Here is a 22,607-nt window from a genome sequence, read left to right on the forward strand (position 1 = left end):
CAGAATATAGATGAGCCAACTGAATGGGTGAGTTCACTCATTGCTGTGAACAAAAAGAATGGAAAACTTAGAATTTACCTGGACACAAGAGATCTAAATAGAGCAATAAAGAGAGATCACTTTAAGCTTCCGACACATGAAGAAATCATGTCACAGTTTCAAATGCAAAGCTTTTCAGCAAGTTAGATGCATCATCAGGATTTTGGTAGTTAAAATTGGATGAATTGTGCACATTTAATAGTCCATTTGGTAGATACAGATTCCTAAGATTACCATGCGGAATTCCCTCAGCTCCTGGTGTATCACTAAACTATCCATCTGATCAGTGAGCACCTGGACGTAGTTGATACCTCAATAGATGACATCATAGTATGGGGAACCACAAGAATGGAGCATGTGAGAGACTAAGGAAAGTGATGGAAGCAACAAGGAAAGCAAACCTGAAGCTGAATAGAGAGAAATGCCAGCTCAGGGTGACAGAACTAACTGGGCATGCCATCAAGGAAAAGAGAGAGACTTGGAGAGGTTTCACTTAAAATGGAGAAGTCAATGCTAATGTCATCTGGTTGGAACGTATCCAGATGGTATATTAGGTGTTGTTGCTCCAATTTATGTGTATCCTTATGCACTGCCAAATATTGGAGGAACAACTCCCCTGAGTCTCAATCTTTCCTTATTCCTTTCTCTCCTTTCCCCTATCACTTCTCAGCTTTTTTTTCTCTGCTACCCTCCCACCTACGACCTCGTTTAACTGTTGGCCTGTATTCTTCCCTCCCCACTTTCATCCCTCCTCTCCTCTTTTCCCCCCCCCCCACCCCTTTTTGTTTAGGCTTTTTGCTCATACCTTGACAAAGGACTCAGGCCTAAAACATTGGTTATCCTTTACTTCCTATAGTTGCTGTGCAAACTGCTGAGTATCTCTAGCACGTTGCGTATTGCCCTCAAAGTTGCCCTGGTAAATATTGCCTCAAATAATTCCCTCACAAACATTTCATTTGTTGTCAAATTATTAATTATGTTAAACTTAGCATATCTCCTGATGTTTTCAAAACTGTTAGTAATTATTAAAATTTCAGATCGCCATTCGTACTGTTGAAGCTTGTTTTTATATTCTAGATCCAGACTATACAGGCTAGATCAGTAGAATTCAGTTTATTTTTCTTTTACTGATATTATTAAAGCCAACAGCAAAGCCCAAAGCCAAAACTCATCAGAAAGGGGAATTCAGATTAAATGAAACCTACCTGATTCCATTAACCTTATCTGCTTGTTTATGAGATATGGATATCATTAATGTCATGTATCTGTCATTCCGTTAAAGGTATTGGTGTCTGATAAACATCAGCATTCCCAATTATTGTGCAAAATGTTTAAACTTTGCTGAACCATCCAAAGACATAGATTGTTTATCTTTAGTTCCACAATCACTGTCTTTTCCAAATCAATAAGAACAATGATACCATGTCATCTTTCAATACCATGCCAAAGTAAGTTTTACAAATTAGCTAATTGCTCAATAATGGCTTTTCAACAGGACAGTGTTCCAAATGCCTTCCCCCTGATTTCTTAACACTTTCAATTCATGGTTTTAAATTGTGGCAAACTTGAGGAACTGCAGACTGTGAAATGTACTGTTTTACAGGAAAGTCTGCAGACTCTGATTGTAGTGCAGTGTTCAAAAGCGCTGAAGAAACTCAACAGGTCACGCACCATCTATATGAAGCGAAGGTAATGTTGCAGCTCTATAAAACTCTGGTTAGTTAACACTTAATGTTTTGTGTTCAGTTCTGGTTGCCTCATTACAGGAAGGATGTGGAAGCTTCAGAAAGGTTTAACAGAATGCTGCTTGGATTTGGGAACCTCTTTTACAAGGAAAGATTGAGCACAGTAGGGCTCTTCTCTTTATTAAAATAAAGGATGAGAAGCAACTTCGTAGAGGTGTATAATGTTATGAGGGGTAATAAATAGAATAGGCAGCACCATTTTTTTCCCAGGGCAGCAATGGCCAATACCAGATGGATGGCAAAAAGTTTAGGGGAGATATCAGAGGTAGGGTTTTACCCCAAGAGTGGTGGGTATCTGGAATGCATTATCAGGGGTAGTGGTTGACACTGGAACAAAATGGACATTTAAAGATTCCTTTATTGTCTTATAATAGTACAGAACATTAAATATTACACAAAATTGCCTGAAGGCAGACAAAAAGTTGGCATTCGTGTTGCCCAGCGCCCCTTAGAATACGAGAGAAAGAGAAACAAAAGAGTCCCTTCAGAGTCACTGAATATTCATAGATTCACTTCCAGCGCTCCTGCAGCCACAGAGACTCCCGTTCACTCCCTCGGCAACCTGAGCTCCAGATCCAAGCCTCCTATACAATCAAGAAGCCTTCAGACCCCAAAGCCCTTCGAGGGCCCTTCTTGCCCTCAATACCCTCTCGAATCTCCGCTCTGATATCTGGTTTCCACGAGCCAGTCTCCAACATTCCAGCCCATGCAGATCTTCCGACCACAAGTCACCCACAGCCTGTGTGGGCCCCTCACCTATTCGCTGTCATGGTCACTCAGAGTTGCTGAGATATGCACATGGATATAAGAAATATGGGGGATAATAGGACATGAGGAAGAGGAGAGTTGGATTGATTGTGGAGGAGGTTTATTTGTGTTGGCACAGCATCATGGGCCAAAACACTTCTGAACTTGAACCAGAAACTTCCATCCTCAACTTATCAGCATGCACAATGTAATTTTTGCAAAGGTCACATCTGGGATGATAGGTTTCCTCATGCAATGCTTCTACAAGAGAGTAGTGGAAGAAATTTTTTCTAAATTGTGCAGGCTGTAACCATCATTGGGCTTCCCTTTTGGCTCATTCCACTTTCTCCAAATCACATGGGTAGGCATGGGTACTTGCATGGGTCCCCGTTATGCCAGTCTTTTCGATGGATATGTGGAGCAATCCATGCTGCCAGCCTACACAGGCAAGGATCCTCCACTCTTTCTGTTACCCCCCCCCAGCATCTACAGATGTTTATTTGTTCTGGGTCTTGTTGAATGTGGAGAATTGGGAACAGATAATAGATGTTAGTAAGTGCCAATTATGGCCACATTCTGGAAGCAAATAAATACAAAAGGGCACTATTACTATGCAAGATCTTTGCCATTCTGGGCTCTTTCGGAGTAGGTGTTTTCATCCACTGAAACAGAAGATGTTCCATTGAATCAGTCTGGTCATGTCTAAAAGTGGGCAGATCAGGTATTCAAGTGGTTATACCTGACATATGTCCTGTTATGTATGAGAGATTTAAGTTAGGTTCAGCGGGTTCATAGAGAAGATAGTCCTGACACAAACTGGCAAACAAGGAGTAATCTTTATTGGTAAAATAATAATGTTGAATAACATACTAAAAACTACACAGGCATTCAACTCAGATGTAGCCATCTCCGATACCAGTGTACACCTGCTCTCACTTTGTTACACACGGTTTCTAGCATACTCTTACAAGACAGGGACTTAAGCAGACACTCCTGATCCCTGTGCCAATGGGGTGCAGCTCAATGTTAAATAGTATGGTTACTAACACACCCTTACAAGGCAGGGACTTCAACTCACGCTCCTGGTTCCCTATACCAGCAGGGGCTGGGGAGAGGGGAAAATGAAAACAGCTCATTGCTAAGTACTACCACACAAAACTACGGTCCTGCTCTAAGTGTAGCACCCACCTTGCCAACAACTCCTTCAATGATGTCCACAGTTCACGACCTAGCATAGAGCAGTATTCAAAGTCAGCGGAGAGAACGAGCAAACCACATGGTGTGCTTTCAAAGTGCAGAAAGCTGGGGAGTCCAGCCCAAGTAATCAATAAGTGATTTGAAGGGGCCACTGGTCATCTGTGCATTTATGGGTGGGCAGAGTCCCACCTTGATTAGCAGGTAACAAGACTTCTGACTAATTCTAGACAGAGAAGCCACGTGACCCTCCACATTCCCACCACATTCCAGACGGAGTGGCCACATGATCCTCCACAATGAACAGTACATAGCCCCCCAATCATAGTTATCAAGCTGTACGGCAAGAAACCTCTCAGGCTCTCAAGCACAATTCATTCATGCTGACTGGATGCCAATCTGAGCAAATCCCTTCTGCCTATATTCCCCAGATATCCTTCCTCTCAGTGTACCTGTCTAAAAGTTGTTTAACCATCAGAATTTTACCTGCATCTACAACTTCCTTTGGCAGCTCATTCCACATACCCACCACCTTCTGTTTGAAAAAAGTTTCCCCTCAGGTCCCTTTTAAATACTTCCCTCTCATTTGAACCCTTTGCCTACTAGTTTTGGATTCCCTTACCCTGCGAGAAAAAATTCTGACTATTTAACTTACACATGTTCTTCATAATTTTATATTCCTCTATAAAGTCTCCATTCAGCCTCCTACACTCTGGGTAAAAAGACCCAACCTAAGCAAACTTTCCTTTTCACTCAAGCCCTACAGTTTGATAATATCCTTAGTAATTGTTTTCAGCATTATTTCCAGTCTAATTACATTAAAGCAACAGAGCTGCACACCACACTCCAAATGTACCAATCACCCACATCTTGAATAACTGAGATCCCAACTTCTGTACTCAATGCCCTGAACAGACAAGGCAAGTGTGTCAAACATGGGTTTGTGTCACCACCTTCAGAAATCCAAAGTTCAAATTTATTGACAGAGTGCATGCATGACATCACATACAATCCTGAATTTTTTTTTTCCTCCAGGCCAGGCAGAATTCCTACTTATTGGTAACTGTAAGGGGTACTTAAGAAAAACAGATACATATGCAAAAGAGAAATCTAAACAAAGAAAGAAATGAAAATAAACTGCAATACATACAAAATAAATATTCAGTGATAATGTGCAAAGAAAGAATCCTTAATGAGTTGATTGAGTTTGTTGTTGAGTATGATATTTGAGGGCAACAATTGTTCCTAATTCTGGTGGTGAGAGTCTTGTGACATCTATACCTGCTCTGATGGCAGCAGCGAGAACAGAGCATGTCCTGGGTGATGTGAATCCTTGATGATTTGCTGCTGTTCTTTGATAGCAGCATTCCATGTAGATTTTCTTAATGGTGGGGAAGATTTTGATTGTGATGTACTGGGCTGTGTCCACTACCTTTATCAAGACTCAGAGGTATTGGTGCCCTCATACCAGGCTGATCTGCTGGTCAGCACACTTTCCACTAAACACCTGTAGAAGTTTTCAATGTCATACCGAACCCCTGCAAACACCTATGGAAGTAGAGACGCTGACCTGCTTTCATCCTGATGACATTTGTATGTTGGTCCAGGAAAGATCCTCTGACTCAGTCACTCCGAGGAATTTAAATTTGTTCACTCTCTCCACCTCTGATCCTCCAATCCTCCTACATTGTCCACCTCTGGTTTTCCACTCCTAAAGTCTACAATCAGCTCTCTGGTTTTGGTGACATTGAGGGAGAGGTTGTTTTAGTACACCATTCAGTCAAGTTTTCAATCTCCCTCCTGTATGCTTACTTACCTACACATTAAAAAAAAATACAGCCCACTATCATCAACAAATTTATAAATGGTGTTCATTCTCAAACTGAGCTACAAAGTCCTAGGTGTAAAGTGAGTAGAGCAGGAGGCCAAGAACGCAGCCCTGTGGTGCTGATGGAGATTGTGGAGGAGATGTTCTTGCTAATTTGCACCGATTCTAAACTGGAGGTGAGGAAATCCAGGATCCAATTACACAATGGATTATTGAGGCCCTGGTCTTGGGAGATTCCTGATTAGTTTTAAGGAGATGATCATGTTGAATAATGAACTGCAGTCAATAAAGAGCATCTTTTATTTAAAAAAAAACAGTAAATTATTCCAAATTTCCAAGAATGCAGTCTGTATATATAAAATAAAATTTAAAAATTGGAACAGGATTAAGGACTCTTTTCTGTTCAACATTTTTTCTCCTCAACCCCTGGTTATTTTCACAGATAAAATTCAGTCTAAACTGAACTGCATGCAACCTGTGAACAAAGGGCCAATGAATAGGATATCATCCTCCTTGAATACCGCACTTCAGGTATTCGACCTAAACTTGCAGTGTGAAACGAATATTTGGAGTTTTGGTCATTCCTTTGTGAACAGCCACTCCCAGAAGGTAGGGAGTCATTTCAGAATGTAAAAAAACAATTATTGTCCATGTGTTCCAGGGTTTTGTGCGGAGCCAGTAAGACGGCATCTGCCATAGACCTAGTGAACGTCTAGGAAATTATGCACCTGTATCCCTGCTCCTCTGTGTCTTACAGCAATCACGAGAGCCCTGCCATTTACTATGTAAATCTTGCCCTGATCTGGCTTACCAAAATGCCACATCTTACACTTGTCCAATTTAAATTCCATCTGCCACTCCTTGGCCCACCTGCCCAATTGATCTAGGTCCTGTTGTAATCCTTGATAGTGCTCCTGACAGTTCACCATCCTACCAATAGTTCAGAGAGGTTCAAGAGCCAGATAGCTATTAGAAAAAAAAATGTTCTTTTACTTAGAAATGTTGGTCTTCAGTACTTTCTATCTGAAAGTAGCAGCAAGAAGAGATCGTGTCCAGGGATTGATAGCTGCACTGCCTCACGAGTTGATCCCAATGTCAGATCCAGGAGGAAATTGCATTCTTTCCTGAGCGCTGCTTTGTTACTGATTCTGTTGCCCATTTATCTGTGCCTTCTGTTACTATGCAGTCAAATATCTGAATATTAATGATCCTAACTGCTTCAGTAATTCAAATTGCACAAGATTTAAACATGTTTAAACATTGCATTAAATCCATTTAAAATAAATAAATCCATCCATAAAATGGATTCATTTATTTTAAATGGATTTAATGCAATGTTTTCCATTGTATCTTATTGATTTATGGTCTGAAGTTAATCACAGATGCTGGGAGAAGTAACAAACAGTGCGTACATCTCTGTCTTCAGATGACCTTTTGTACCCCATCTGTTTTGTTGTTGAAAACATGATTTTACAGAACAGCATATTTAAAGATAAAAGCGTGAAGCCTCTTCACTGTGATATTGGGCAATAAAGGCAGCTTGATAGAGAACACCTCTAAATTAACACTAAAAGCTCATCAAAAAAAATTATTAAAAAAATATTAATTGGAGATTATATGTTTCACAAAAAATTTATCTGCCAATTGCAAACACCTTGCAGCGTCACCACCTCACTCACCTACAATTAAAGGGACATGGATAATATATCAACATTGCATAACCCATGTCTTCCCTGAAAATGAAGAAAACAGATTTACACCAATTTAAATCCAAAACAGAGGCTGTTTTTACATTTACTACTGATGAGGCTAAAGGGATGTTTGATTGATACCCATTCAGATGCAAAACTATGCAACTCACCAGTATTGCGCAGTGAAGTTAGTTATGTCTTCCTCCATTTCCATCTCCAAGAAGATTGTTCTTCTGGATTCTTAAAATAGTATCCATAAATTCACAGATGATAACAATGATGAGCCCTTGGGATTTTCCTTCACCTGGTCTGTCAGAGCTTCTTCTTGCCTTCTTTTAGCCCTCCTGATTTCTTACATTTCTTGTACTTTTTGAATACTGTGACAGAGTATATAGATATGTTTTTGGGAGATAAACTTGGAAAGGTTTTTTCAAGTAGTTTACATATAAACACTTTAAAACAGATCTTATTTGAAATACTGGAGCTCTGCGAATGCTAGACATAACAGCTCCACAGCTTTTGCAAGAGCTTTGGAGAGTGCTCAAGGGACTTCACTAATGGATTGTTGTTTACAAAAGGCAACAGATGAAAGATCTTGTTGGAGACACAGATTGTCTGGAGATGTTCTAAGAGGGTCATGTGGTTTTGCAAGCAGAGCGAGTCTAACAGGCTTTCTGTGTGTGTGTGTGAGAGAGAGAGAGAGTGTTACAGCCAGCAACAGCATCTGGGACTGGAAAAGGACAAGCTGGCAAGCTTGTGCAAAGCCCCATTTGGAAGACGGGTTTGTAAGTGCTTTGTTCAGTCTGATCAAAGCCCTTGTGGTTTATGCAAGAGAGGACTGGCTGTCTAAATGTTTCACTTGGACTAAAAGAAACAAAAAGGCACTATGGTGAACTGAAAGAAAGAGGTTATCACTTGGAGAACCCTGAAGGGGGCAAATTTCATCAGCAAGACACTGGAGTGGCTGATTAAAAAGGCATCAGTTGTGGATGTCCTGGAACAACAAATTCTCTCTAAACCGACAAGAACCTTCCTGAGTGATTACCATTTACTTTTCAAGCACCAAAGCCTGGTGAACTTAATAAATGTTAAATTCTGTGCACAGTATAAGAATTGCCTGCAATCAGTGAACTTGAAGGAGTGAGAAGTGAGATTGGACTGTGAACCAAAGGACTTTTCTGAACTTACACACACATTACATATATGTGTGCTTAGAATTAAAGGGGGTTAGGTTAGTTAAGTGAATAGTGATAAGTTAAAGTTTGATTCTATTTTTATGTTTAAAGATAATCAAAAGCAACTTTTGTTTAAGTAACCATTCATCTTGGTGAATATCTATTGCTGCTGGGTTTTGGGGTCCTCTGGGCCCGTAACAGTACCTTGTTTATTCCTAGCTGCTTACATCTTTAATGCACCTCCTCATTATCTTTTGAAAACCAAGGTTCCCGATATCTGTTATTCTTACTTTTAATTTTCACAGAAACATACAAACTTTGTACTATCAAAATCCCACCTTCGAAGGCACCAATTTACCAAGCACACGGATGCCAGATCCTTTCTGATACCATTGAAATTCGCCTTCCTCCAATTTAGAATATCAAGCAAAGCCTTTTTGTATGCTTTTTGGGAATGCCACAGACCTTTGGCTTGGTTTCACCAAGAGCCCACAATTGAGTTCTTGACATAAAGATTAGGAAACACATTCTAGACAACATTCTCTGACACCAAAATGAATTGCTGCTTATTGTATGTCAAATTGGATGTGCCACAGAACATTTCAGACTCACTCAGAGGAGGCTACTGACACTGCTAACTAGAACAAAGTCAAGTAAAATCTTCTGAGTGATTGCAATCTTGCATTGACCCAACTTTTGGATCTCCTTGCTGCTAAAATGCTGTAGTGTGCTGGCTACATGATGTCATGCTTTTGGTAGACAGATCTGAAGCTACATGCTTTCCGAAACAGTATTGCAATTGTCACTCCTACTTTCCACAGCATTAACACTCAGCGCAAAGAAATCTATTTTGAGCAAACATGCCACTATATTGTACAGGTTTGGACTGGCACAGTTGAGAGCAAGCAAAGCCTTTCAATGGTCCTCAGTTCCCTGCTGTAAATGTCTACAGTTCCATGATTCAAAGGTGCTGTAAGGAGGTAGTATGTTCTCTGTAAAAGATGAAGCTCTAAATATAAGTTGACAACAGAGACTTTCTCTTCAGCATGAAGGAATGCTTCTTAAATACATGAGTATTATGAGTTTGGAAAGCAAAATAAAGAAAATAAGATGTGGCTGAGGATAGGTATTAGGTGTTTCACATCATTACTCATTCTTCCAGCATTTTTTCCCTTGATCCAGTTTCCAGCATCTTGATTAACCAGCATTTACTGCACCTGGTTTTTCCTGCCCAGTTGAAATTCTGTATTTAAATTCATCTTCCCTCTCTCTGTTCCAGGAAGCAAACTTCACAAGCATTCATTCATTGGGGAGCACACTGACATGGTAGATACTTTAGTGACCCAGTGCTGTTTACACATTCTCCCTATGACACTGTTGGGGTTTCCTCAGTACACCAGTTCCTCCCACAGCCCAAGGGGGTTTGGTTTCTGAGTTAATTGATGACCAGTTATTACAGCCTGGTGTAGCTATGTGGTGGGAGAATCAGGGTGGGCATGTTTGAATGTTAATGGATATGTACAAGGGAATAGGTTACAGGTAAATCAGTAAGGAAATGAAATTGTTGGGAACACTTTGAGAGCTGGATTAGATTTAATTGGCTGAAATTTCTTCCTACATTGTCATGTAAAATTAATTCAACTTTGGGAATGAAATGGTGGGAGAGAACGAGACCAACAAGGGCAGTGATTCTCAGCCTTCCCTTCCTACTCACATACCATCTGAAGTAACCCCCATGCCATAGGTGTTCTGTGATTAATAGGGATTACTTCAGGTGGTATGTCAGTAGGAAGAAAAAGTTTGAAAACCACTGACCTAGGGCATGCGAGAGAGCACGAGAGCACATCCACATGGGGTCTGGAGGACTTGTACTGACTTTACAGGGCTTCTAACTGCATGCATGGAAATCCAAAGCTGGTCGTCTGCTCAGGTGCTTGGTTGAAATGTCTTTGGACGCTTCAGACTCATTGTTCCCAGTTGATGTAACCTCCTGCATCAACATACCAGTACACCAGAGAATGACAGCGAGCAGTCAGCATTTTTCCAAATTGTGCATTTGTCAACCACCATCTAATATTGCTACTTGTTGTCACAATTCCAATTTCATCCAATTGATGTAGAGTCAGAGTTATTGAGCGCTACCGCATGGAGCCAGTCCCTACCCTAACCCATTTTATTCTCTGCACATGCTCAGCCACCCTTGTCCTCAAATTCCCAAATTTTACTACTGGGGTAATTTTCAGTGGCCTACTAACTTTGCCAACCCTCACGATTTTTGGATGTAGCCGGAGAGCAGAGCACCTTTGAGGAAACCCCAAGGCCACAAGAAGAACATCCCAGAGGGAGAATGTGCTGACTCCACACAGAAAGTCCTGGAGGTTACGATTATACCTAGCTCTCCAGAGTTATGACTCAGTGCCCCATCCAACTATCTATATATCCCAAGAGGTGCATTCTGCTAGCAAAACTGGTTTTACTTGAACACTCCCCATTATGGGAGATTCTTCAGGCACCAGTGGATTTGCAAAAGGCAATGGAACTGCTTTGGAAAGAATTTCCATAGCAAGTGCAAAATTGAGAAGTCTGGCTCAAGTGCTGATAAAGATCTTTCAGGAATTTGATTTGGAGCCTTGGGAGGGGTTCTGGTTTTTTTTTAACAAGCAGAGAGAGGAAAGAACAAACAGGATTTCTTCTCAGAAACAGACACCAGTTCTGCAGTAGGTTTTGAGGCTGCAACATGGCAAGCTGGCAGGCTTGTTGAAAGACCCCATTTTGAAGATGGGTTGTGAGTTCTGAGTTCAGCTTGTTCAAAACCCTTGTAATCCTACAAGAGGAAATGACTGACTAGAGTGTGTCTCCTGAAATAAGGGAAACAAGAGGAACTCTGGTGACCTGGAAGAAGAGGTCATCATTTGGAAAACCCATGATGGGGCAAGTTTCTTCGGCAAGGTACTGAAGTGATTGATCAGAGGAAATCAGGTTGTGCATGACCAATGAGCAACAAATACCTCTCTAACTATAAAGAACTTTCTTGAGCGGTAACCATTTAACTAAGCACCAGAGCCTGTTGAAAATTCATAAATGTTAAATTCTGTGCACAGTCTAAGAATTGCCTGATACCAGTGAACTTAGAGAAGTGAGAAGTGAATGACTGGACAATTAAAGCAAATAACTTTCCTGAATATATACACATTACATACACGTGTGTTTAGAATTAGAAGGGGGTTAAGTTAAATTAATAGTAATTAATTAAAGTTTGATCCAGTTTTTTATGTTTAAAGAAATTTAAAAGCAACTTTTGTTTAAGTAACCATTTGTCTTTGTGAATTTCTTTTGCTGCTGGGTTTTGGGGTCCTCTGGGCTCGTAACAGTGTACTTCATAGAGCAAAGATAAAGATACATAGCAAATTTTTCAGGCTTGAGCCCTTCATCATGATAAAATGTAGGCAGACATCCAAAAATGTTGGTCATGCATCTTTATTTTTGCTCTATAATGTACACTGTTTGACCTGCTGAGTTTCTCCAGCATAGTTTTTACTGCCCAGCCTACCTGATGAACACAGGCATATTGATAGTTTAATGCAGCTCAGACTTGATATCTTGTTTCAACTGTTATTTCTGTCTGTGAAATCATAGTTTGCATTTCCCTTGAGACAGGCCGAGTTAACTTTCACATCCAGATATCTTAATTATTAAAGCTTATGTGACAGAGGTGCACAAAGAAAGAGGAGCTAAAAGAGAAATAACAAGAAAGAGAAGCAAAAGACGTACTCAGACCAGAAATTTATTTCTTAGAACATTACAGCACTCTATAGGCCCTTCAGGCCACAATGTTGTGATGACTGATGCAAACCTACTCCATAACAATCCAATTTTTACCTACAGCAAGCCCATATTGACACAGGAGCAGTAATAGACTATTCAGTCCATCAACTCTGCCCCACTATTTAATCATGAGCTGATCTATCTTCCTACTTAGCCTCACTCCCCAGCCTTCACCCCATTAGCGTTGATGCCCTGACTAATCAAGAACCTATCAATCTCTGCTGGCATGGTTTGTGTAGTGATTTGCGTGACGCTATTACAGCACCAGCGACCTAGGTTCAAATCTGACGCTGTCTATGAGGAGTTTGCATGTTCTTTCAGTGTCTTTGTGGGCTTCATCCAGATGCTCCGATTTCCTCTCACCCTCCAAAATGTATGGTTAATTTAGATGTAATTGGGGAGCATGGCTTCAAGTGGCTTGAATCAGCTTCTACCACATTATAAATAACAATTTTAAAAGTAAACCTTTAAATACACCCAATGACTTGTCCTTCTAATTTTTTATTTTTTTTTTTACATGTCCCTATTGTATCAGCACTCATCACCACTGCAACAGTACCCACCACTCTATGTAAAAAATGACCTATCATTTCCCCTAAACTTTCCTCCACTCACCTGAAAATCATCCTCTGATATTCACAGGAAAAAGATGCTGGATATCCACCCTATCTAAGCCCCTGTTAACCTTATATACAGTAAACCTCTGCTATCCAGCACCTATGGGGATTGGTAGATGCCAGATAAGTACATTTTCCAGTTGCTTGAGACTTACACTTACAATGCCTAACTAATACACCTGTATGAAGAATGAACAGTTTAAAAGACAAAAGGACTATACTGTACTTACACTGAACACACTTCTCTTGCATGAATACATAAACCTTAAAGCATTTTAGTTTATTTTCAGTCACATTCTTTAAAACACACAACCTTCACCTCAGCTGCAGGTTCTTCCCTCTTCACAAAGCCTCCTGAAAGACGAACAATGGCATTTTTGATAATAAATCACCTCCCACCCCCACCAAGTTTACAGATATGGCCTCTGACTGGGGAAGCCTTTACTAAGCAATGATAAGGAAACATTTTAAGTGAGTCATTTCAATGGTGTGCAGCATCAACCAGCTCTTCATCCTGTGCAACACCATTTTATCCAAACAGCTGCTAACAGACCAAGGCTGAATATTTGCTCTCATCTTCATCAAAAGAGTACGTGTCATTTCAGAGGAACATTTTACCTATTATTTTATTCTTAATTTTAAAAAAAAATATTATTTTCCTCAGTTGTTTTGTTGGTTGCTTGAGGCTGCCGGTTGCTTGAATTCAGGATACCAGGGGGTTTTTACTGTGCCTCTATTAAGTCCTATCTTGTACTTTGTCACTCCAATGAGAAAATAAACCTAGCTTTATTCTAATTCTAATCCAAATTTTTTGAACATAAGTAATACAAGTTTAAAAGCAGATCTTAAAGAAAGGTGAGGCAGAGGAAATAGAAAACACATTTTGAGGGTCTTGCTTACTGGGAGCTCATTGCCTACTCTTGCAGGAAGTAGATCAAAACAAGGGTAAGTGGATGGAGGTTAAGATTTAAATGAGAGGAGAGAAGGGAATGCATGCAAACAGAAAATCTGAAGGGCAAGAAGTGGTTCTGGCAAGTGAGAGAATAGGAAGAGGGAGTAAGAAGGTGAAGAGGCGGTCTATATAATGGAACCAAGCAGGTTTAAAAAAGCATGGACTGGCTGAGTAAGGGCACTGGTGGAAACCATTTACTTCCTACAATCCCAACTCAAAAGCAACTTGCAAATCAAGTCATACTACCCAGCAGCTTTCATCTTATTGAAAGCATCAAAAGAGAAACTGAACAGGAGACAGAAACAAAAAAGAGTTGGAGCAAGGGAAGCAGAAGTGAAGGGAAAGAGAGAGAAAAAAAACTTTCATCTGTAATAAGGACAGACCCACTTGGACTCTTGACCCTATGAATTGTGTCGACTGTTTTTATAGGCTCATCCCATTCAATCAGAAAGAAATTTCAACCATTGTGGACTGCAGATTGTAGACAACAATTTGTGAAGCTGATTTCCACCCCGTAATCACCAGATCACACTCGTTGGTGTTTTCCTTCCTGTTTCAGCTAAAAATACATAATTAAATAACTAAGCCAGGCAATACCACTCATTCAAACCAGATGAGGCAATTTTAGGGCTGACGTCAGAGTTTTCACACACGAGTAACAACCAACATGTGGAATAGATTTCTGGATTAGGCACAAAAGGAAAACCTGAAATAGATTCATGAAACAAATCCCTTATTGCGAAGATTGCATGATCTACTGAATAAGAGTTACAATGGCTTGAACCTAGTTGTATTTACAATGAACTAGTATGCATTGGATGATGTGCATGGCAAATGAGAGTTCTAGACCAAGAAACATCTGGACAAGTACTTGAATTGCCAAGTATGGGCAATGGACTGGTAAATGGGATTCACGTAGAAAAATATGAAGTGACAAAGGCACCAACTTTATAGAAATATTAACTCTATTTGACAGGGTTGTGTGATACTGCATGAGAATTACCAACAGGCCTGGATTAACGATTAAGCAAAATAAGCACGTGTTTAGGAGACCAAGGGAAGGGAGGCTTTTCCAATGCTGGATTTACCATGGTGCAGTTGAACTAAGGCCCCACAAAAAGGGAGGAACCCACAATAAATGAACAAAAAAACCCTATTATATACACAAGTTAGATTTAATATAGTTCTGGGGTCTGGCCTGGAAGAAAATGGAATTTTTAATTTATTCAGCACTGATGGAGTCTTAATGTCTTGTCAGACAATGGAAGGGTTGAGGGGGAAAACCATTGTTGAACTATGCTTAGGGCATCAGTTGGCTTTAATCTGGCCCTGGTTACCAAGATTTGAGACAGGAAGGTAGCTGATTGTTTGAGTTGGTGTCCACAATCACATATTCTGTCCAGTACTTTGACAGATCTTAATGAATGTGGACCCCATTCAGGGCAGTTCAAGCCTTTCATTTTAGGCCAAATCAGGTGAGCTCCATGGTGACTCTTGGTCAAATATAGTTCCTAATTGCAACAGACTTCCAGTGAAAATGAGGAACTATTTTTTTTTATATATGTTCATCAAAATTATGGAGGACATATAATTTGGGAATGATGTGTGGTCATTTCCCTTATACCTGGCACACAACATGAACAGAGAGTAAAATATGTACCTCAGTGCCCATTAGTTCACACAGACCATTGGACAAGGCTGAAATTATGCAGGGCAAATCCTTACAAACGCTCTTTACCTAAACCAATACAGATGACTTTGAGATAAATGACAATGTGTGCTGTAGTTCAATCATCTAAGACTACTTACTTCAATCGTGCTGTCATTGGAGAGTGGGCCCCAAATGATTATAACATCATTATTGTCTAGGATTTAGTTCATAACTGTACAAACATGAAGACCCTGAATTTCTCAACCCTTCAGTAAATTTTACAACCCTTGCATTATTTTGAAATTCCATTCACTGTTGTTAAGTGGGCAGATCCAATGTATATTGATCAGAGTATTAAAACAATTTATATGTTTTGATGCCTTATAAACAAATTGTGGGTTTATGGTACAATTAATATTATTATATTTGTGATTAATTTCACAAGTTTGCAGAATATTTTTTGTTTTCTAACTTGGAAAGAAGGAAGCCACAGTTTTGCATAACTTTGGAAAAAAAAAAGGGGTTTTTAGAATGAATGCTACACTCTGGGCTCAATTTGAACATAACACAACAAAGAAATGTGAAAGTTCATCAAGAGACATTGCAGCAAGATCAAGCCAAAAGTGCTGACGCACTGGACAAATAATTTAGCAGGAAAGGACAAAGTTGTCGGGAAAGCCAGTACTAAATTAAACTTTTGAGATTCTTGAAAACCACAGTGAAGGACAGGGAGACAAGGTTCTTATAAATACGGTATACAAAGAAAACATTATGTCCTCATTTCAAGCCATGCATTGAGCAGCATAAAAATCAGGATAAGGTCAATAGGTCAAACACAAAGAGCTTCTCTAACTTTTGAAGGAATTGGAAACCACAACTGTTCGCCCTTACATATGTAATTAATCATACACATTCCGATCTAAGCAGGATTTTAACAATGGTTGTTTCCTTTGTGGCCACACCCAAGATACTTAGTATGTTAAGAACTACCCAGAGCCATAAAATGAAATACACACCATGGAGCATCATCCCCCACCACTTCCTTGAGAAAATCATGAGCAATAAATGGTGACTTTTCCGCCAATGACGACAAAATAACTAATAATAATGTCATTATATTCCTTTCCATCCACATCCCCTTCTCTTCTTCCCCCCCACCCTTTCCAACACTATATGCTTCTTTTTTTGATCTTGGGAAATATTATTAATTAATTATCAAATTCATTTTCTAAATCACAATAGTCAAACCTTTGGCCCAGCATATTTACAACATTTTGGTGACGAGTTGACAATGTCAGTCACCACAGAACAGCTTCAGGCTGTCCTCAATCAACATTAAAAAAAATTGGAAGAAATACAAGCGAGGCAAATTGACCAGCTGATAGAAAATGTTCATTGGGACTCCAGCCGTTGTAGAAGGTGAGCCTGAAGTTAATTCCAGTTTGGGAGATGCTTTATTGAGCTCTAATCACGGAGTTCTCATTTGACCTAGAGTGCATTTGAAACTTGGTTCAAGAAGTATGAAGACTTATTTGCAGTCATCTTTGCCAAATTCAATGAACTGCGGAAAATTAGGCTGTTGTTGCAGAAGTTAGACACTCAAGAACATGAGCGCTACATAAACGTAATTCTGCCAAAATTTCCCCACGAGCTCAGCTTCAGGGAAAACTTAACGTGTTGCCTGAGATATTCAGTGAGTATGCATCACTGTTCAACATTTGGTATCAGTGCCTCAAAATGACCAAGGTACTGAAGATTTTGTGACATACATGGGTATGGTGAATCGATAGTGTGACCATTTAAACTCCCTCTGCTGACTGAAGACCAGTTTAAGTGTCCAGTTTTTGTAGCGGGAATGCAATCATACCAAGATGCCAACCTCAGAATGCGTTTGCTAGCGAAGACTGAGCAGGAGTCAGATAAGACTCTTCTAAGATTAACAGCCAAATGCCGACACTTAATTAATCTGAAACATGAAACAAAATGGTGGAAGCGGAGCACCCATCTTCTAGTGGTGTGTCCAGACAGTCAGGTCAGCAGATCCTGCTAGAAAAAGTGTGACCTGCCCAGCCAAACTGCCCAACACTGCAGTAAATGCAAGTGTCTGGGGCATAAAGCAGAATGCTGTAGAGCTGGAAGGTGGAAAACACCTGACAAGTTCACTTCACCCTCAAAAGTGAAACCTATCACAGCGACTTTCAAGGTGGCGAATGCCAAATACAGGAAATATGTGAAAGTGGACATTAACGTCATCCCAGTAAGACTTCAAATTGATAGAGTCTGACATTACCCTAATATCTAAAGAAAACGTGGAAACTGATTGGTCACCAGAAACGACCCCAACCAAAAACACGGCACGGAACGCTTCCGGGGAGATCCAGGAGTTGTTAGGTTCAGTTGATTCTTCTGTCAGTTTAAAATGACGCAGAAGAAAATGGAATGTGTTATCTGGTAAAAATGTCCTAATTTTGATCTAATGGGTCTCAACTGGATCGAAAAGGTTGAACCTTCTGGACCAGCCACTCAACAATATTTGCCACAAATTGCAAGTGCCACATACTCCACAAGTGGCAAATACCCCACAAAAGTTGCTGGCACAGCTAAAGCAACACCACCCAGAAGTATTTTCCGAAGGCCTCGGACAGTGCACTAAAACAAAGGTGAAGTTTTGTCTTTTGCCAAATGAGGCACAGACTTTCAAGCCAAAATGACCTGTCCCATACACAGCACTGCAAGAAGTGGAACAAGAATTGGAATGGCTGCAACATGGAGGAGTAATTGAACAGGTCAACTACTCATCATGGGCTGCACCTATTGTGGAGGTGAAAAACATCGAATGGCTCCATACGTTTGTGGGCTGATTTCTTAACTAGTCTGAATACAGCATTGGTCACCCATCATACCCATTGCCATTGCCTGATGACCTCTTCGCTAAGCTGAATGGTGGCAAATGCTTTGCGAAGATCAACTTAGCAGAAGCTTATCTACAGATGGAGGTTGATGACAAGTCCAAGGAATTGTTAACCATCAACACTGGGGCTGTTCAGATACACATGTCTACCATTCGGAGTGAAGACTGCTCCAGCTATCTTTCAACAAACAATGCTGAACGATATTCTGGGAGTTGCAGTGTACCCAGATGACATCTTGGTAATGGGAGCACATGCTTGAAAATTGTTTGATTGTCTTGATTGAGTTTTGTCCTGCAAGTCCTGTATTGAGCAAGTCCAGAAAAATGCACATTTTTCATGAAATATCTTGGTTTTATCATTAATGAACATGGATGATGGCCAGATCCATAAAACACTGATGCTATCAAGCGCATGCCTGCACCTACAGATGTGACCACTCTACGATCATTCCTGGGTCTTATCAATTACTACAGTTCACTTCTGCTGGAGATGCACAAACTCCATGTTCCATTCAACAAGCCCCTTAGCAAATGGAAATGGACATCAAAACATCAAGAGTCATTCAAATGAGTTAAGTCTATGCTAAACTCGAACCCTTTTTTGAAACACTATGATCCAAACTTGGGGATTGTTGTAGCTTCAGGTGCAACACAGTCTAGGGTGGGTGCAGTCATTTCTCACATATTCCCAGGTAGGAATCAAAAGGCCATAGTACATGCAGCATGCTCCTTAACAGCACCAGATCGTAACTATAGACAAATTGAAAAGGAAGCTCTAGTAATTGTTTTTGCAGTGAAGACATTCCATAAAATGTTGTATGGACAGCAATTCACTCTTCTGACAGATTACTACCCACTCCTAGCAGTATTTAGTTCAAAGAAAGGAATTCCAATATACATGGCAAACTCTCTGCAAAGATGGAAAACTAGGACTTCAAAATTAAATTCCTGCTGACCACAAGTATTGGGAAAGCAGATACATCGCCACGACTCATAAGTGATCAGGAAACAGAGCCAGAAGATATTCTTGTCGTGGAACTACAGGTAGAGTCAACCAGGTATTCAAAGATGTTATTGACTCACTGCTGGTCACAGCAGAAAGAGTCAGACAAGCAATGAGCAAAGACAACCTCCAAGAGATGATGCATTATCTTTGTTCAGGGTGCCCAAAAACTTGACCACAAATGGAAATCCAGCCATTCTTCAAAAGACTAGAATCGTTGGCAATTACTAATCGCTGTCTTTTGTTTGCAAAAAGGATTGTGATTCCCAAAGGTCTGCAATCCTCAAACAGTTTCACAGGGGACATCCTGGAATGAATCAAGGGAAAGCACTTGCATGAAGCTATGTTTATTGGCCTCTGATGGATGACCAGATTGAACAACTGACTCGGTCATGTATCCGATGTATCAGCTGCGAATTTCCCTATTAAGACAAATCTACATTCCTGGCCTCCACCAAGCAGGCCATGGAATCATCTTCATATTGGCTATATAGGACCGATTAATGAGGAGTACTACCTAATCATAGTGGACACACACTCCAAATAGCCTGAGATTATTAAAGTAGCCCGACCAACTGCATCGGCTACAATTGTGGAACTCAAGTCCATATTCAATCACTTTGGATCTTCTGAAACATTAGTTTCAGACAATGGGACACAATTCACTGCAGCCAGCTTTGATTTTTTTTTTTGCAAGCAATATGGCATCACATATATTTGCTCGCCTCCATATCATCCAGACTCCAATGGTCAAACAGAATGTTTTGTGGATACATTCAAACAAGCTCTGAACAAAATCAAGGGGGAGGGTCAAACTGAGGAGATCCTGCAGACATTTTTGTTAAATTACGTGATCACTCCAAACCTACAAACTACAGGTGGCATTTCACCTGCTGAAAACCTCTTTGGTACAAAAACACAAGCACCATTTGATGTTATATTTCCACAAAGACCAGAATCTGGACCAAGAGATTATGATATGGAACAATAGAATAATCGCTGGCAAGGATACAAAGAAAGCACATTTCATGATGGTCAACGTGTGTTGGTACATAAATACAAAGATAAGTCTGATGTATGGCAGCTGGGAAGAATCCTAATAAAAATTAGAGATGTTCTCTACCATGTACAAGTTGGACCAGACATGCCAACCAGTTGCGACCGACAGAATGCAACCTCACTGAAACAACACCTGCGCGACTCAGCCTGGATGCCCTGTTGGACAGATTTGAACTTCAGATACCATTGAACCATCCATCACACAGAAACAGGCCTATACACACTACATCACTGGAACCTGTAAAGAAGTCTCAAAGAGTTCGGAGACCAGTGAAGCCCTTCCAAGTAGATCCCATACTCCACTCATATGAGAAACCAGATCCAAGGGGGAGATGCTAGGACACCCTAAACAGAGCGACCCCCCCATCGCCAGGTGGGTATTATCAGTTCTTGGGTCTTGTGCCATCAATCAACTAATCCACTCATATGTATGTGAGATGGCTTGTGTGAATTCCCAGGGGACCAAGATCATTGTAAATACTATAAATAGTTCTCCAATTGTAAATAAAAAGGTTCGTTTTTTGGATTTGGGAAACATGGAGTCGGTCGTTTCTCTCTGGGTCCAACAAGGTGGAAGCTTGTATTCCACACAGCGCGTGCACAGCTCAAACATCTGACACAATTATAGTAGAAATTTGATTGATGCTCACTACTGTCGCTGCAGAAATGTCCCATCATTAAATTTAAGGAAACTTGGGGAAGAAATTTATTATTGGTCATCAATGCTTCACAACTCTCCAAATCCCAGTTTCCTCGCTCAACAGCATATGCTCACATCTCCAATTTGATCTCTTCAGTAGTCTAATGTTAATTTACCACCAATTGTAACCGAATCTTGAGCTGGTAGCCCCCTTCCTAAACATTTTCACCTTGGTATCCTTTAAAACATTATACTCTACCTCTTTGGCCAAGACTTTGCTCATCCTCCCTACCATCTCATTATCAAATTTTGTTCTGTAACAATTCTTAGAGGAGCCTTTGAATGTTTTAATATGGTGAAGACGCAGTACAAAATTCAATGTGTTGTTTCGCATATTGTACAGCTAAATCTAAAGGTCCACTGGAACTATTAAGTAACAAAATGTTGCACAAATCGGGAAGATATGAGATTTGTACACGATAGATACTATTTCTCATATGTTCAAACTGATTGATATTATTTACCATGCTTAGCGATTGAAAGGCCGCAAGCACTCATCTTCAACGTTAAAAGCACAGTGCAAGAATAAGGGAGTGTTATGGAAGAATGACCAACCAGGATATGAAAAATCTCAGTGTAATTTAAATAGCTTCATGTACAATCATTATTAATTTACATCTTAATCCATTAATTGACCGCCATCAGCTCCCCAAAATCTGACCGCCATCAGCTCCCCAAAATCTGACCGCCATCAGCTCCCCAAAATCTGACCGCCATCAGCTCCCCAAAATCTGACCGCCATCAGCTCCCCAAAATCTGACCGCCATCAGCTCCCCAAAATCTGACCGCCATCAGCTCCCCAAAATCTGACCGCCATCAGCTCCCCAAAATCTGACCGCCATCAGCTCCCCAAAATCTGACCGCCATCAGCTCCCCAAAATCTGACCGCCATCAGCTCCCCAAAATCTGACCGCCATCAGCTCCCCAAAATCTGACCGCCATCAGCTCCCCAAAATCTGACCGCCATCAGCTCCCCAAAATCTGACCGCCATCAGCTCCCCAAAATCTGACCGCCATCAGCTCCCCAAAATCTGACCGCCATCAGCTCCCCAAAATCTGACCGCCATCAGCTCCCCAAAATCTGACCGCCATCAGCTCCCCAAAATCTGACCGCCATCAGCTCCCCAAAATCTGACCGCCATCAGCTCCCCAAAATCTGACCGCCATCAGCTCCCCAAAATCTGACCGCCATCAGCTCCCCAAAATCTGACCGCCATCAGCTCCCCAAAATCTGACCGCCATCAGCTCCCCAAAATCTGACCGCCATCAGCTCCCCAAAATCTGACCGCCATCAGCTCCCCAAAATCTGACCGCCATCAGCTCCCCAAAATCTGACCGCCATCAGCTCCCCAAAATCTGACCGCCATCAGCTCCCCAAAATCTGACCGCCATCAGCTCCCCAAAATCTGACCGCCATCAGCTCCCCAAAATCTGACCGCCATCAGCTCCCCAAAATCTGACCGCCATCAG

At 40.8% G+C, this 22,607-nt stretch overlaps 2 long non-coding RNA genes across 3 annotated transcripts in view; one reads left to right on the plus strand and one right to left on the minus strand.

Moving 5' to 3' along the window:
* LOC138740133 (uncharacterized) overlaps positions 1-22,607 on the plus strand; it is a 42,791-nt gene that overhangs the window by 12,899 nt on the left and 7,285 nt on the right. For both annotated transcript variants that reach the window (XR_011342691.1, XR_011342692.1), the window contains exon 3: positions 1,643-1,728. This is a non-coding gene — a long non-coding RNA (uncharacterized lncRNA). The remainder of the gene's footprint in view (positions 1-1,642; positions 1,729-22,607) is intronic.
* Positions 1-22,607, minus strand: part of LOC138740134 (uncharacterized) — a 49,451-nt gene that overhangs the window by 9,969 nt on the left and 16,875 nt on the right. The window contains exon 2 of the long non-coding RNA XR_011342693.1: positions 7,415-7,621. This is a non-coding gene — a long non-coding RNA (uncharacterized lncRNA). The remainder of the gene's footprint in view (positions 1-7,414; positions 7,622-22,607) is intronic.

The sequence above is a fragment of the Narcine bancroftii genome, chromosome 7, assembly GCF_036971445.1.
Source record: "Narcine bancroftii isolate sNarBan1 chromosome 7, sNarBan1.hap1, whole genome shotgun sequence".
In the NCBI taxonomy this organism is placed as follows: Eukaryota; Metazoa; Chordata; class Chondrichthyes; order Torpediniformes; family Narcinidae; genus Narcine; species Narcine bancroftii.